The sequence below is a fragment of the Homarus americanus genome, unplaced genomic scaffold, assembly GCF_018991925.1.
Source record: "Homarus americanus isolate GMGI-L3 unplaced genomic scaffold, GMGI_Hamer_2.0 scaffold54095, whole genome shotgun sequence".
NCBI lineage: Eukaryota > Metazoa > Arthropoda > Malacostraca > Decapoda > Nephropidae > Homarus > Homarus americanus.
Window position 1 is genome coordinate 7,455 of NW_024742051.1, and position 17,546 is coordinate 25,000.

At 45.6% G+C, this 17,546-nt stretch overlaps 1 protein-coding gene across 3 annotated transcripts in view; it reads left to right on the forward strand.

Moving 5' to 3' along the window:
* The first annotated feature begins 419 nt into the window (after positions 1–419).
* LOC121876451 (ras-related protein Rap-1b-like) overlaps positions 420–17,546 on the forward strand; it is a 61,795-nt gene continuing 44,668 nt past the window's right edge. For all 3 annotated transcript variants that reach the window (XM_042381541.1, XM_042381540.1, XM_042381544.1), the window contains exon 1: positions 420–500. The gene's annotated coding sequence lies outside the window, so the exon portion shown is untranslated. The remainder of the gene's footprint in view (positions 501–17,546) is intronic.

A 17,546-nucleotide genomic window follows, 5' to 3' on the forward strand; every position in this document is an offset into this window, starting at 1 on the left:
AATGAATATGATGTATTTCTTTGTGTACGAACCTCTGTCCTGCGTGGCAGTGAGAAGTGATACCACCCTCAGTGTCAAGACCTGACAGAATTACTCAGAATAGGCAAACTGTACTCTAAGCTTTGTCAATAAATTTGTTAAACTTAAACAAAACTACTACTACTACTACTACTAATACTACTACTACCACTACTACTACGATTAAAAAATCGACCATCCTTGGAAAAAAATCATACGAGGCGAAGTCAGAAATAAATGTAATTAATTGTCCTAGAAAAAAAGTCGTTCATCCTCCAGGAGAACAAAGAGCGTATGGAGGAGGAGGAGGAGGAGGAGGAGGCGTAGGTGGTGGAGTGAGGAAGGGAACAGCCAGTCCTGAACATTCCCTCCCTCACAGCCTCAGTCACTATCCAGACACCGTGGGGGGTTGACGTGTGTGTGTTCCTCCGCTACTTGACAACAAAATCACAAATACATTAACAATTACATCTCTCGTAAGGGTAAGTTAAATACCGTATTTTATCTATTATTTTCTTTCATAGATAAAAACGTTGATTTTAAAGAGGAAAACACTTAAGAGGAACGTTTTTCAGATGTCATTTAAAAACGTTTAGTGGATAACACTTTAAAACGTTGGCAAAGACAAACACAAATACCACAAACGTTATTATCATTATTATCATTGTTGTTATTGTTATTAAATACACACATACAGCACAGACAGACATACGGTACATACATACATACATACAGCACAGACAAACATACGGTACATACATACATACATACATACATACATACATACATACATACATACATACAGCACAGATAGACATACGGTACATACATACACACACTGAACCAATTGCAGTAGCTTCCGCCTCTTGCCCATTGATATAATTAAGTATGGAGTGAGGGGAGGGGAGGTGTGGAGGGAAGGGAAAGGAAGGAGGGGAGGGAAGGGAAGGGAGGGGAGGGAGGAAGGAGGGGAGGGTGGGAGGGAAGGAGGGAAGGAGGGGAGGTGGGAGGGAAGGAAAGGGGAAGGGAGGGGAGGGGAGGGAGGGAAGGGAAGGGGAAGGAGGGGAAGGGGAGGAAGGGGAGGGGAGGGAAGGGAAGGAGGGGAGGTGTGGAGGGAAGGGAAAGGAAGGGGAGGGGAGGGAAAGGAAGGGAGGGGAGGGGTAAGGAGGGAGGTGTGGGAGGGAAGGAGGGAGGTGTGGAGGGAAGGGAAAGAAGGGAGGGAGGGAAGGATGGAGACAATGTGTGGGGGAGGGAGGGAGGAAAGTGCAGAAGGAAAGAAGGAGGAAGGAAGGTATGGAGGGAGGGGGAGACAAGGTGTGGAGGGAAGGGAGAGAGGAAAATGCGAAGGAAAGGAAGGAGGGAAGGCGTGGGGGAAGGAGGGAGGAAGGTGTGGAGGAGGATCATGTTATCAGTTAGTCTAATCTTGATAAACGACCCTCCTACTTTTCCTCCCTCCCTCCACCCCTCCCTTCTCCCTCATGCGTGTGTGTGTGAGAGAGAGAGAGAGATAATCCTTACACCTTCATCTCTCACTCAAGTAAATTAAATCATCTCAACGACGACACAACACACACACACACACACACACACACACACACACACACACATTGTTTCTAAGATTAAAAACTGCTGTACTGTATATGTTGTCGTAAGAATTTTTCTAGTCTGTCTGTCTGTCCTGTTAGGTTAGGTTGAGACAGACAGACACTGATCCTTTATGGCTCCCCCCCTCTCTCTCACACCTCACTCCTTCTCCCTTACCTCACCTATCCCCACCCCTCACCTCTCCCCCTCACTTCTCTCACTTACCTCACCTATCCCCTCACCCCTCACCTCTCCCCCCTCACTTCCCTCTCCCCTTACCTCTCCCTCACTTCTCTCCCCTTCACCTCTCCCCCCCTCTCACCCCTAACCTCACCTCTCCCCTCACTTCTCTCTTACCTCACCTCTCCCCCCCCTCACTTCTCCTTACCTCCCCCCCCCTCACAGCACAGCTACAAGTCAAATTTCCTCGTCTCTAAATGCAACCTATAGATTCTGTTATCAGGTGAGGCTTTCTACCTGGTCTTTCCTTATTAATTCTCTCTGGTGTGTCTCCCTCCACCCCTTCCTCACCCCCTTCTCCTCCCCCCACCCCCTCCATCCCCACACCCCTCACCCCTCCCTCCCCCATGCCATGAAAAGTATATTTTCCTTACCTGTGTTTACCTGTCTCTCTCTCTCTCTCTCTGTCTCTCTCTCTCTCTCTCTCTCTGTCTATCTATGTGTACACCCATACCCACTAATCCATGTGCGTGTGTGTGTACGTTTTCCTGTGGATCATGTATGTGTGCATGTGTACATCTATCCCCATGTGTGTATATTTATCCACCAGGTAGGGATGAATGACAGGTTAATTAAGGTAGTCATTAACGGGGTTTTTAACACACAGACACACACACACACACACACACACACACATATATTATTCTTTCGCTTGTTGCTTTGTTGTGATGAGTAGTGATGCAGAAAGAAGGAGGAGGAGGGAGGAGGAGGAGAAAGAGAAAAACAAACAATAACAAAAACAACAATGACACCACAACCACCACCACCACCACAACAACAACCACCACCACACAACAACCACCACCACAACCACACCACCACCACAACCACCACCACCACCACAAGCAACCACCACCACCACCACCACACACCACAACAACCACCACCACCACCACCACCACAACAACAACCACCACCACCACCACCACAGCAACACCACCACCCACATACCACCACCACCACCACCAGCCACCCACCACAACACCACAACCACCACCACCACAACCACCACCACCACAACAACCACCACCACCACCACCACCACAACCACCACCACAACAACCACCACCACCACCACACCACCACAACCACCACCACAACAACCACTGCAACCACCACCACCACAACCACCACCACCACAACCACACACCACCACCACCACCACCACCACAACCACCACCACCCACAACCACCACCACAACAACCACCACCACAACCACCACAACAGACTAACCTCACCCCAGAGATAACAGAGAGGAAATAAATTTAGATACACTAGCAAGAAATTAGTAGAGAATTATAGCATTTTTTGTTTTATTTTAATCTTTATCGTGAGTTCATCCTCTCTCTCTCTCTCTCTCTCTCTCTCTCTCTCTCTCTCTAACTTACATTTCTCATGTAAGGTTAACAGAAAGTATTGACACACACACACACACACACACACACACACACACACACACACACACACACACACACACACACACACACATTTCATAATATATTCAATTCTATTTGCATATGAAACACTACCTTATTCCCAATGGCTGTGTCATGAGGTCAGGGATGGGTGGGTGGGGGGACAGTGGTGGGGGTGGAGTGGATGGGTGGATAGATCGGTGGTTAAATTAGTGGATGGAAGTGATATATTCATGGAGAGAGAGAGAACCTCTATTTAGGTTAGGCTCCTGGATACAGCTTATAGGGAAGGGAGGGTAATGGTGGTGGGGGTGAGAAGATCTGTAGTAGGGAGGGAGTGACGTCAGTTATATAATGTGGTAGTGACGCTAGTTGTAGTGGTGGTAAACTTGATTTGACCTATCGAAGCCTGGCCTGACCTGATCTAACCTAACTATTTCCTCCCCTCACATACAACTAACCTATAATAATGGTTGACCCTCTGTAACGAGGATGGCCCGGCCCAAGGGCCTCCTGGGCGTGAATTTGTTTAAGGTGTAGAAGCTGTCACCAACACAACCACACCCTGATTTAACGAGCTGCATGACCCAGTGTTTTTGGGGTGTAGAAGCTGTCGGCAAACAACAACCACACCCCTGGAGTTAACGGGCTGCATGACCCAGTGTTTAGGTGTAGAAGCTGTCGCCAACAACCCACCCTGAGTTAACGAGCTGCATGACCCAGTGTCAAGGAATAGTGAAGACCGGACAACTCGCCAACTGCACTGGCTAACCATTACCCCATAAACGATTAACATCCAGGTTCCCAATTACTGCTGGGTAGACAGAGGCAAATGGCGTAAAGAAACTTGCCCATAGTTTCCCTGCAGGGGATCGAATCCGGGTCCACTCACTTACGAGGCGAGCATGCTGACCATTACTCCGAGTCGCCATACAACCCGACACACACACCAGCGCCCCCTACACGCATCTTCCCAAGTAAACGTATCAACTTAAAAATTGTCAAGGCAGATTTTTCCTTCACCAAGAGCCAAGATCACTGCCTGGGGGGTGGGTGGGGGGTGGGGGAGAGTGGATGGAGACAGGGAGGGGTGAGGGAAGATGGAGAAGGAGTGAGAAGGAAGGAGGGAGAAGAGGGGGGAGGGATGGTGTATACAAGATGTGTGTGTGTGTGTGTGTTGTGTGTGTGTGTGTGTGTGTATCTGTATTACAACTTCACAAAGTCTACAAAATCCACACACAGTTAAACACACAAACACGATATCCAAACAGACCAAAATACCGCCCCCTCTCCCCCTTGCCACCAACCCTCGCCCTCTCCCCCTTACCGATCCTCCCCCCACCCTAACTTTCCCCTCCCTCGCCCCTCACTCCCTCCCCAGCCCTTCTCCCCTCCCACTCCCCCCACCGACCCCTCACCCACCCACCCCCCTTGTTAGTTCCAGTCACCTAAGCTTACTGTAAATATCTTTCCACAAACTTTTAAGTACTTTCTAGGACAAAGTTTCTCTACTGTCAACATGTACTTTCTCTACTGTCAACATGTACTTTCTCTACTGTCAACATGTACTTTCTCTACTGTCAACATGTACTTTCTCTACTGTCAACATGTACTTTCTCTACTGTCAATATCTACTTTCTTTACCATCACAACTTTGAGAAATATTCTTCATAGGATCAAAGTTTGTGAAAAAGTAATTTTAAATTTTGGGGAAAAAAATTGACTCGTGTGTGTGTGTGTGTGTGTGTGTGTGTGTGTGTGTGTCAACCAGCCAGCCAGCCAAGCCAGCCAGCCAGCCAGCCAGTCAGTCAGCCAGCCAGCCAGTCAGCCAGTCAGCCAGCCAGCCAGCCAGCCAGCCAGCCAGCCAGCCAGCCAGCAGAGACAGATACACAGTCATTACATCCTTCTCAAATCTCAATTTTTCCCCAGGACGATCAACATCAGTCTAACCTAACTTATCTTCATTATAGTGAAGGTCTTATATTACCTTGCCATCCTGGGATAAAAAACTCGTTTGTTTGTAAACAGACGAGACTTTGATGACGAAACAGTGACGTCATCAAGTAGAGTCTTTCAAACAGATGCTTAATAATTGTGTTGCCACTCCCCCCCTCCCCTCCCTCCCCTCCCCCCAACTCCCTCCCTTAATACACCCTCCTCCTCCTTCCCCCCTTACATACAACCACCCCTTCCTCCTCAATCAAACCCCCTTCCCTTCCCTTTACCTCCTCCCTCTCCAACACCCCTTCCTTCCTGCCTCACCCCTTCCTCTCCCCACCCTTTACTCCTCTCCCTCACCTTATTTCCCATTATACAATACAATAGAGGTATTTCAAAACCTAGAGATATCAATTTCCTCATTCTGACAGACAAGGCGAGGCATTATTTAACACATAGAGGCATTATTTAAATATAGAGGCATTATTTAACACAGAGAGGCATTATTTAACACACAGAGGCATTATCTAACATACTGAGGCATTATTTAACACAATTGGGGCATTATTTAACACATAGAGGCATTATTTAACAGAGAGGCAGTATTTAACACAGAGGCATTATTTAACACAGGCATTATTTAACACAGGCATATTTTCTGCATCTCTGTCAATCTCTCTGTCTGTCTATTTCTGTCTCTCACACATCACACTGTCCCTGTCAATCTCTCTTCTTCAGTATCTCCTCTCTGCTGCCCTCCTTCCTCTCCTCTTTAAGCTCGAAGTATTAGAATAAATATTTCAAGTCATCTCCCCAACTAAAGTCTTAAACTCTAGGATGAACAACGATCTTAATTTTCCACTCTAGGACGAACAACGACGCCAATTTTCCACTCTAGGACGAACAACGACGCCAATTTTCCACTCTAGGACGAACAACGACGCCAATTTTCCACTCTAGGATGAACAACGATCTTAATTTTCCACTCGAGGACGAACATCGACCTTAATTTTTCACTCTAGGACGAACAACGACGCTAAATTTTTTACTCTAGATGGAACAACGACGCTAAATTTTTACTCTAGGATGAACAACGACGCTAAATTTTTTACTCTAGGATGAACAACGACGCTAAATTCTTACCCTAGGAAACACAACGACTTAGAGTATTAGGAATAATTTATCGTATGAAGCTTTAAGATTGTGAGGGGAAGGAGGGGGTGAGGGGTCAAGGGGGGAGGGGAGCAGGAGGTGGGGGTCAAGGGGGAGGAGCAGGAAGGGCGTGTTGTTGTGAGGCCATTATCTGGGGGAGGAGGAGGATGAAGAAAGAGGGTGAGGAGGGAGGAAGAAGAGGAAGAGGAGGGTGAAGGAAGAGGGAGAAAGGTAGTAGAGAAGGAGAGGAAGGTGAGTGAGTGTGGTTGAAGGAGGAGGTAAGGAAGAAGGAAGAGGAGGAGGAGGAAGAAGAGGAAGACGATGAGGAGGAGAAAGAATTGTAACAGAAACAAAACAACGACAAGATCACCACACACATTACATAATCCAAACAAACCTTTACGTAACCTAAGGAATGAAAGTGTTCGAGGAGTTAAACCGAGCCCCTACTCCCCCCTCTACCCTTACCCCACCCTACCCTCACCCCTCCTACCCCTTACCTACCCCCACCCCATTCTTTACCACCCCATCCCAACCCTGCCCCTTCCCTACTCCCACCTCCCTCCTACCCTCCCCTTCCAACCATCCCTCATCTCCTTACTCCCCCCTCTTGAGTGACCCTTGAAGATGGGGTAATTTTGACATTGTTCCCTGGGTATTAAGGGAAGGCTGTGTTTTACTTAGTAGATTGTGTTTAGATGGGTGGGTGGGTGGGTGGGGTGGGTGGGTGGGTGGGTGGGTGGGGTGGTGGGTGGGTAGGTAGGTAGGTACACAAACAATAGCGTAAACAAACAATGAACGTAGACAAGGTAAACAAACAAGAGGTAAACCAATAGTAAACAAAAGTCGATACAAACAGAGAGAGAGAGAGAGAGAGAGAGAGAGAGAGAGAGAGAGAGAGAGAGGCCACGTTACCAAATGTAGATGAAACATAAACAATAGTCCGGGGCTGCCACACACACACACACACACACACACACACACACACACACACACACACACACACACACACACACACACACACACACACACACCCTTAAATTAATCATATACAATAAAATCAACACAGTATTATAACAACAGGTAATTAATTAATGCATACACAAGAACAGTGTAGTGAAGATATTGATATTGGTGCCAGCGATGGGAGGAAGTATTGTACCGCTGTAGTTGAATAGATGGATGGATAGATAGATGGATAGATAGATAGATGGATAGATAGATAGATGGATAGGGAGATAGATGGATAGGGAGATAGTTGGGTTGGATAGATAGACAGATATATAGAAAATTAAATATTGTAGAGAGAGAGAGAGAGAGAGAGAGAGAGAGAGAGAGAGAGAGGAGGGAGTATGTGTGTGAGAATCCAAACAAACACAACCAAAACATTACCCTCAAAAACAATCGAAAAAACACAAAAAAGCAACAACAAAAAGCAAAAACGAGTCAATGAAAAAAATAAACAAGACTGATTTTATTCCCAGGAAAAACATGGTCATTAAGCTGAAACCTCTGGACAGGTAAACAGGCTTAGGTGACGGTCTGCCCAGGTGAGATTAATTAGGAGACTCAGGTGACCCCCAGGTGCTTGTCTCTCCTTGATTACCTTCCTGCCTCCTACCTCACCTTCCTACTCTCTCTCTCTCTCTCTCTCCTCCCCTCACTACTCTCTTCACCCCTGTCAATGGCCACACAAGCACGGGGTCGGTGGTGTGTGTGTGTGTGTGTGTGTGTGTGTGTGTGTGTGTGTGTGTGTGTGTGTGTGTGTGTGTGTGTGCTTGAATAATCCATCTGTCTCACTGCCTGGAGGTTGATCAAGCACAGGTCACCAAAAGGCCTCTGGGTAGGTTAAAGCAAGCACAAAAATTGTCTCCCAGTTAAGTAAACCTTCAATGTATCAAAGAAATACAAGCACTTAATCATTTCTTTTTACATCAAGCACAACGCAAGCACAAATCCTATCCTATATAACACTTGTGCTTGTATCTCTTAAAGCAACAAAACAGGGACTTATCCTTCACATTTAACAAGCACCACAAGCAGTTCATCCTCCCAAACGACTTGTAACAACGCAAGCACAAAAAATATCAGATACACCTGTGCTTGTGTACCAACGAAAGCAGAGACTCATTACGTCACTATATTGCTTTCACGACTCATTAATATCTCACCTGTTTCACCTGGGAGGTAGATATTAATTAGTCTCACCTGGGGCTATGGTGTGTATATAAAGTCTACGGCATTTACACACACAATTTGACTATAATAATAATAATAATAATAAATAAATAAAACACAACTACTACTAATACTACTACTATTACAACTACTAAAGCAACTACTACAACTACAACTACTACGTTGTCTCCAGCCTCCCAATAATAGCCACACCTTCGCCACCATTTTATTTACTACTACTACTACATGACTACTACTACTACTACTACTAATAATAATAATAATAATAATAATACAATAATAAGGTCTAGCCAACACACAAATAATCCCACGCTTTCACGACAGTCACTTGTTTTGGACCTTGTTTATTTACATGTCATCAGCTGACGAATTTCCCGCGTTTTTTTTCTGAATGTAAACAAATCCACGTGCTCACACCAGCTGTTGTTATGTATACAACTGAAGGTGTGTAGCTTTCAAGTGGATTACTGCTTTGTAAATAAATAAAAATTAATACACATACATACATACATATACATACATACATACATAGATGTGTTCGAGTATTCAGAATGGCGAGTTTTTTTCTAATATTTTTTACTTTTTGTGAATATAAATGGTTCACTTGTTGGTGTGTGTGTGTGTGTGTGTGTGTGTGTGTGTGTAGTGAACATGTCTACACCTTTAACTCCTGAATCCAATTAAACCAATTTTTACACCTAAATTTCCATTCCTCATTTAAAATCAACAAAAAACCCACACTTAATTACCCCCCTCCATTAACTACCTTGTCACCTGGTAGTTTGATAACCTTAACGACCGCTATATTACCCAAGGTCCTCTCTGATTGGTCGACGGGGATAACCAATCACGTCTTTTTTACCCCCCCATGACGTAACCCGGATTGAGTTCCCGGGTTTTTTTTAACATATCAAACATAAGGTATATAAAATCCATAGTGTGCGCCGTATTTAATGACAGCAGGGGTTAGGTTAGGTCACACAAGCCATTTCCTTTGGGCTTGTACCGCCAGACTGTGACACGATAGCCAAAGGCTCTTCCGGATCAGGTTAGGTAATACGGGGCGGTATTAATGAGAGAGAGGCACACACACACACACACACACACTACATCTACCTTTGTCATCTCCCAACCAACCAACCACAACCCAACCAATCACAACCACAACCCAACCAATCAACCACAACCCAACCAACCAACCACAACCCAACCCAACCACAACCCAACCAACCACAACCACAACCCAACCAATCAACCACAACCCAACCAACCACAACCCAACCAACCCAACCCAACCACCAACAACCCAACCAATCACAACCACAACCCAACCAACCAACCCAACCAACCAACACAACCCAACAATCAACCACAACCCAACCAACCACAACCACAACCCAACCAATCAACCACAACCCAACCAACCACAACCACAACCCAACCAATCAACCACAATCCAACCAATCAACCACAACCCAACCAACCACAACCACAACCCAACCAATCAACCACAACCCAACCAATCACAACCACAACCCAACCAATCAACCACAACCCAACCAACCACAACCAACCCAACCAATCAACCACAACCCAACCAACCACAACCCAACCAATCAACCACAACCCAACCAACCACAACCCAACCAATCAACCACAACCCAACCAACCACAACCACAACCCAACACAACCACAACCCAACCAACCACAACCACAACCCAACCAATCAACCACAACCCAACCAATCAACCACAACCCAACCAACCACAACCACAACCCAACCAATCAACCACAACCCAACCAACCAACACAACCCCCATCAACCACAACCCAACCAACACCAAACCCAATCACAACAACCCAACCAATCAACCACACCCAACCAACACAACCAACCCAACAATCAACCACCAACCACAACCACAACCCAACCAATCAACCACAACCACAGGTATTTACAACAGGTGAGGAAAGAATAAGACTCCTAACCTTTAACAAACACTTAACTATTTAATTACGTGTTTCTCCCACGTCTATATTACCTTAATTAGGTCATTAACTCACCTGTGTGGAAAGTCATTCAGGTGTTGTGGTCTGATTGTTGTGTTGCAAGTGTGGTTAGTGTTGTGTGGTGGGGAGGGGTGTGGTGGGGTGTGGGGTGGGGGTGGGGAGGTGTGGTGTGGTGGGGAGAGGTGGGTGGGGTGGGGTGGTGTGGGAGAGGTGCGGTGGGTGTGATGCCTGTTGTTGTTGTTCACACACACACACACACACACACACACACACACACACAACACACACCTTAATGTATTGTTGTATATTAAATAACTATTAATAACTCCAAACACCAAAAATATTTCCTCAGTTGTTGATGTGTGTGTGTGTGTGTTTGTTTGTTTATATATGTTTGTTTATGTATGTGTTTGTATCTGTTTGTTTGGAGAGAGAGAGAGAGAGAGAGAGAGAGAGAGAGAGAGAGAGAGAGATTTATAGGTACATTACTTTTGGCGGTAAAAAAAAAATCCAGCACTATCATTGGCTGTCGACCCTCCTGCCTCCTATTGACCACCACCAATCAGCGACTCCCAATTACGTCGCCATAGAGCCCCACTCGACTGGCTGACGTATGAAGGCCACCAATGACCATCCATATTAAGGCAATTAGGTGATTTTATCGTTAACGAAGACTACACAACGTCACTCACGCAGAAAATTAATAACTAGCAATCAACGGCGTCATTTAGAAGTTACTGATAAGGCGCCTTTTTTATTCGAAGTTTTTGACGCGAAATGGAAAAAAGTATCGTACATAATGACGTCACCGGGAGCCATATGTTTCTGGCCAATGGGAGTGATTCTTGGCTTCCCTAGCGACCAATAAGAAAGGTTTATTGCCTGCCGACCAATAGCAATGGTTCTTTGGCTATTTAGACACCAATTAAAAAAAATAAGTGATTTTCCGTCGACCAATAGGAACGATTCTTTGACTACCTGGCGACCAATCAAAACCTTCATTATCTGACAACCAATTAAAATGGTTAGAATAGGTTAAATTAGGTTAGGTTAGGATTAGATAGATTAAATAATATCATGACTCGACCACATGTGTCCTGTAATAGCCTCACCTGTCCCACACACCTGTCCCACACACCTGTCCCATACACCTGTCCCACACACTAATTAACAGTAACCGCGTCAATAACAAAAATAACTGCGGTAGGTAATACAAATTCTCACGTAATTAGTAGTGAGGAAATTAGTTGAAAAATATATATACTTTCAAAAGGTAAAGTTGTTACTTTTCTTAAAATAATAATAATAATGATAATAATGATAATGATAATAATAATGATAATAATGATAATGATAATAATAATGATAATAATAATGATACTACCACAATGGCCCGTTCATCACAACTACTGTCACGTAAACAGCTGACCATAAACAGTAGTGATCAGCTGACTCATGTAAACAGTAGTGATCAGCTGACTCATGTAAACAGTAGTGATCAGCTGACTCATGTAAACAGTAGTGATCAGCTGACTCATGTAAACAGTAGTGATCAGCTGACTCATGTAAACAGTAGTGATCAGCTGACTCATGTAAACAGTAGTGATCAGCTGACTCATGTAAACAGTAGTGATCAGCTGACTCATGTAAACAGTAGTGATCAGCTGACCATGTAAACAGTAGTGATCAGCTGACTCATGTAAACAGTAGTGATCAGCTGACTCATGAAACAGTAGTGATCAGCTGACTCATGTAAACAGTAGTGATCAGCTGACTCATGTAAACAGTAGTGATCAGCTGACTCATGTAAACAGTAGTGATCAGCTGACTCATGTAAACAGTAGTGATCAGCTGACTCATGTAAACAGTAGTGATCAGCTGACTCGAGTTCCCGGGAGTACTACCTGAGCAAAACCTAATTAACTTAGAACAGGTGAAGCGAGTAATGAGAGAGAGAGAGAGAGAGAGAGAGAGAGAGAGAGAGATTTATATACACAGTAGATAGACACAACGTAGATGGATAGATGGATAGATGTTGTAATAAACTTTAATATATAATTATATCTCAACCAACAGGTGTTTGATGGTGCTGCTTGCTGATTAGTAGCCTGGTGTCTCAGGTGTGTGTGTGTGTGTGTGTGTGTGTGTGTGTGTGTGTGTGTGTGTGTGTGTGTGTGTGTGTGTGTGTGTGTGTGTGTGTGTGTGTGTGTGTTTAATTGAGACAGACAGACAGCTTGCTAGATTTGTCAATACACATAACAAAATTTATATGTTAACATGCGATACTTAATGATTTTCTGCATCCAGGTGTGTGGTTACAGGTGTGTCCTTCTATACCTGACTATTAATACCGTATATATATTCGACTGACAGAGCCAAATTTATTTTTCATGATGGAAAATTTACACCTTATTATTATTATTATTATTATTATTATTTATACGTAAGCCAATAATTCCTTCACTCACTTTAACCCCAAATAAACAATAAATAAATCAAACAAATAAACAATACAAAAAATAAACAAAAACAAGAAAGATTGAACACAGACAAAGATTAAATATATACAGTATATTATTGGAACACAGAGACGGAGGGGTGTGTTATTTTAAGAGACTGTGACGCTTCTCCAGGGATCAGAAACCAAAACAACGGGATGGAATAGTTGGGAATTGCGCGCCAATTTTACTTTCAACCTGAGTTTCGCGCCAAATTTGTTCGCTAGAGGTGTTTGTTGTGTTATTGTGTTTGCTAGAGGTGTTTGTCATGTTAAACCCAACCGATCCCCCCTCACATGCACAAATCCTATCAACCCCCACCCCAAAACACACATCCAGACTCTTCACACACACACACACACACACCTCTACCAGCCTTGCCCTATAAACACAAACTTTCCAGTCCCCCACACAAACCCTCCCCCCCACACCTTTCAGACTCTTCCCCCCATCATACACACATACATGCTTCCACCCTCCCCTTCTGTCCCTCTCCCCACCCCCTCCCATCACATCCCTCATCCCTCTCCCCTACACCCCTCCTCCTCCCCTACACCCCTCCCCCACCTCCTCTTCCCCCCCACCCATCCCTCCTCTCCCCTACACACCCCTCTTACCCCCCACACCAGGCCTACCCCCCACACCAGGCCTACTCCCCCACACACACAGGCCTGCCCCCACACACTAAGCCTATCCCCACACACACTAGGCCTCTCCCCCCACACACCAGGCCTCTTCCCCACACACCCTCCCCCACACACTAGGCCTACTTCCCCCACACACTAGGCCTATCCCCCCTCTCCAAATAACAAACACTAAAAAAATATAAACCTCCAGTAATAAAACAAAGGGAGGACCAACTCTCGCTGTTTGGAAACTATACACGTCCTGTTTGTTTGTGTTTTGTTTTACTACTAAACTAAGCGGGTGTTGGGAGATAATGATGTTTGTGTGTGTGTGTTTGTTTATGGTAGATGGTCGTGTGTTTTGGATTTTTTTGTGTGTGTGTTTGTCTGGTTGTGTGTGTGTGTGTGTGTTTGTGTCTGGTTGTGTGTGTTTTGGTTTGAATTTGTGTGTGTGTGTGTGTGTGTGTGTGTGTGTGTGTGTTTATGTCTGGTTGTGTGTGTTTGGTTTGAAGTTTTGTGTGTGTGTGTGTGTGTGTGTGTGTGTGTGTTAAACTCTATTTTAAGTAGAAACCTTAAATAAAGTAATTTTTAAAGACGCTCCAACTTTAAAACAAAATTCCTTCAGGAGAAAGTTGATTGGACGGGAAAATTACGCGCGAAGTACCTTGATTGGTTAAAATGGAGGGAGTTTAACCAATCAAAAACGTCCTGGCTCCTAATGGCCCCGAGGGCGTTGATGTAACACGATTTACGCGGGAACTGAGGACTCAATGTTCTGATGTAAATATTGGACAGACAGACAGACACCCAGACAGAGGTAAACACAGACAGGTAAACAGACAAAGGGAAAGAGGTAGACAAAGAGACAGGTAGACACACAGACAAAGGTAGACCAAGAAACAGACAGGAAGACACAGAAAGACAGACAGACAGACACAATACTTGGTAAACAGTCAACAGGTTTCCAATATCTATCCCTCAACGTGTGCACCGGAGCGTGTGTACACATTAAATACGTACATACAACGATACGCACACAGATATATACATACACAGATACGTTAACACATTACTGGCACACACACACACACACACACACGCGTATATAAACAGTGGATGTGTACACGTTGATACGCACACAATATACTTACAGGGTTTTATATGTACACAGATACTCACGAAATGCACGCACACTCATACGCACACAGACTAGTACATACATACGTAACACACACACACACGGAAGAATATATCACAAATAAAACGAATTACGTTTCAACCAATCACCATTCAGCGACAGATATAGGTGAATTCTGATTGGTCGGGGTTTAGACAGGTATATATGACTGATGATCCGCTATACAGAGGAGGGGGGTGAGAGAGGGGGTGAGAGAGGGGGTGAGAGGAGGTGAGAGGAGGGTGTGAGAGGAGGGGGTGAGAGGAGGGGGTGAGAGAGGAGGAGGGGGGAAGAGGGGGTGGGAGAGGAGGGGGTGTGAGAGGAGGGGGGAGAGGAGGAGGGGGGGAGGAGGTGGGTGGGTGGAGGAAGAGAGGAGGGAGGCAGGAGGGGGAGGAGAGGAGGAAGGAGGAGAGGAGAGGAGGAGGGGGAGGAGGAGGAAGGAGGAGGTGGAGAGGAAGAGGAGGTGGAGGGGGAGGAGAGCAGGAAGGAGGGGAGAAAGAGGGACGTGGAAGAGAGAGTAGGATAAGTCTGGACCAATCAGATCAAAGCATCTGCCTAGAGCGTATATTGATTGGCAGATGATTGTAACCAGCGACATGGAGTCCAATAGCCAATCAGAATACAGTATTAAAACTTAACAGGACCTGACGTCACAGTTGAGGAAGTGAATGTGGTTGCCTCCTATAACCACCATCAACAACCACTATCTACCACCATTACTACCATCATTAAAATCATCTACCACCACTACCACCACCACCTACCACCACCGCATTTAACTCAGGTGCTATAAATACCTTCCCACACCTGAACACTAATCAGCGTTAATGAGCTTTTCACCCACACCTGTGAAATGATATCGAGAAGGTGGGCAGCCAATCACAAGCCCCGTCAACAAAGAGGGGCGTTGATTGGCTAAAGACGACAGGTGTAACGGTGTGTGTGTGTGTGTGTGTGTGTGTGTGTGTGTGTGTGTGTGTGTGTGTGTGTTAAGTAAGTAATGTTAGGCAGTGTATGTTTCTGTCTGTGTGATCTGTCTGTCTGTCACTCTGTCTTGCTGTCTGACTTGGCCCCCTAAGGCGTAGACCGTCCTGTGAATAAAATATGACCAAACGATAACATTTCACCCAGACGACGGGAAATCCAGATCTCAGTGTAAACAAAGAAATGTAAACAGACGTATTAAATGACTACGTAAACAAAATCTCTAACTTGTTTAGAATCAAAGAAAATAAATAAAGAGAAGTTTGTTTACTGTTAGAAGTGTAAACAAAGCGAAACAGAATTTTTTTTTAAGGAAATTTTTTGGGTACAGGAAATGAAAGGCTGTGTGTGTGTGTGTGTGTGTGTGTGTGTGTGTGTGTGTGTGTGTGTTGTGTGTGTGTGTTGTAGAGATGTGTTTTAAATTTTAATGATGGTTGTAGTGGTGGTGTTGGTTGCTGGTGGTGATGGTGGTGGTGTTGGTTCATGGAGGTGGTAATTGTGGTGGTTTGGTGGTAGATAGTGGTGGTTGATGGTGGTAGTAATGGTGAGAGATTACCCTGTCTCCATTACGTGAACCTCAAATAAATATTCAGCGCCACATCTCAATACCAACATAGCATCCGTCTCTTTGTTATAACCCGGAAACACACGCCGAGAGAGAGATCAGGCTGAATTCTCAAGGTTCCTAAGTTCAATTTTCCTCCTAACTGGTGATGTGAAAACGTATCTAACAGACTCACTTAGCTGCACCCACCCACCCACCCACCCACCCACCCACCCACCCACACACACACACACACACACACACACACACACACACACACACACACACACACACACACACACACACACACACACACACACACACACACACACACCACCCCACCCCACTCACACACACACACACAAAATATCTTAGTTACCATTAAAAGACTCACAGGTGTTCTTTAATGACCAGGTGAGTGAATATGTACCCTCTCCCCTCACCCACCCTCTCCCCTCACCACCCTCTCCCCCTCACCCTCTCCCCTCACCCTCTCCTCTCCCCCTTTCTCAACCCCTCTCCATCATCAACCTCCCTGTCTTCCCCCACCCTCCCTCCCCTTCTGTCACCCCACCCCCACCCTATCCTCCTCCTTCAGCCCCTCCTCTGTCTTCCCCCTCCTCTCCCCTCTCCTCCTTCAACCTTCCTTTCTCCTCCCCTCCTCTTCCTCCTCCCTCATCAACCCCCACCCCCCCTCCTCTATTCTACATCTCCCCTCCCTTCCCCTCTCTCCCCACCCCTGTCGTCCCCACAAGATCTAATGCAATCCAAAGTTGTCATCTCCTCCAATCCTCTCCAACACTTTTCTTTCCCTCCCCACCCATCCCCCCCCCCCCGCCTCCCACCCCTCCCACACCCCAACCCCCTCCCATCCCCAACCCCCTCCCACCTCCAACCCCTCCCAACCCCCTCCCGCACCCCAACCCCTTCACACCCCACCCTCCCTCACCCCTCCCACCCCTAGCAGCAACGTGATCAAGCAAGAGAGAGAGATTCCTGGAGGATTGTGTGGCCTCCCGGGAATTGAGAGACGGATTCCAATTTTTACTTCTCGATTTCAACGATTCCTGAATACTGCCTTTGATCTCTCGCTGGGAATGACTAGGTGGGTGGGAATGGACTAGGAATATCAGGGAATAGACTACTAATGGACTGGGAT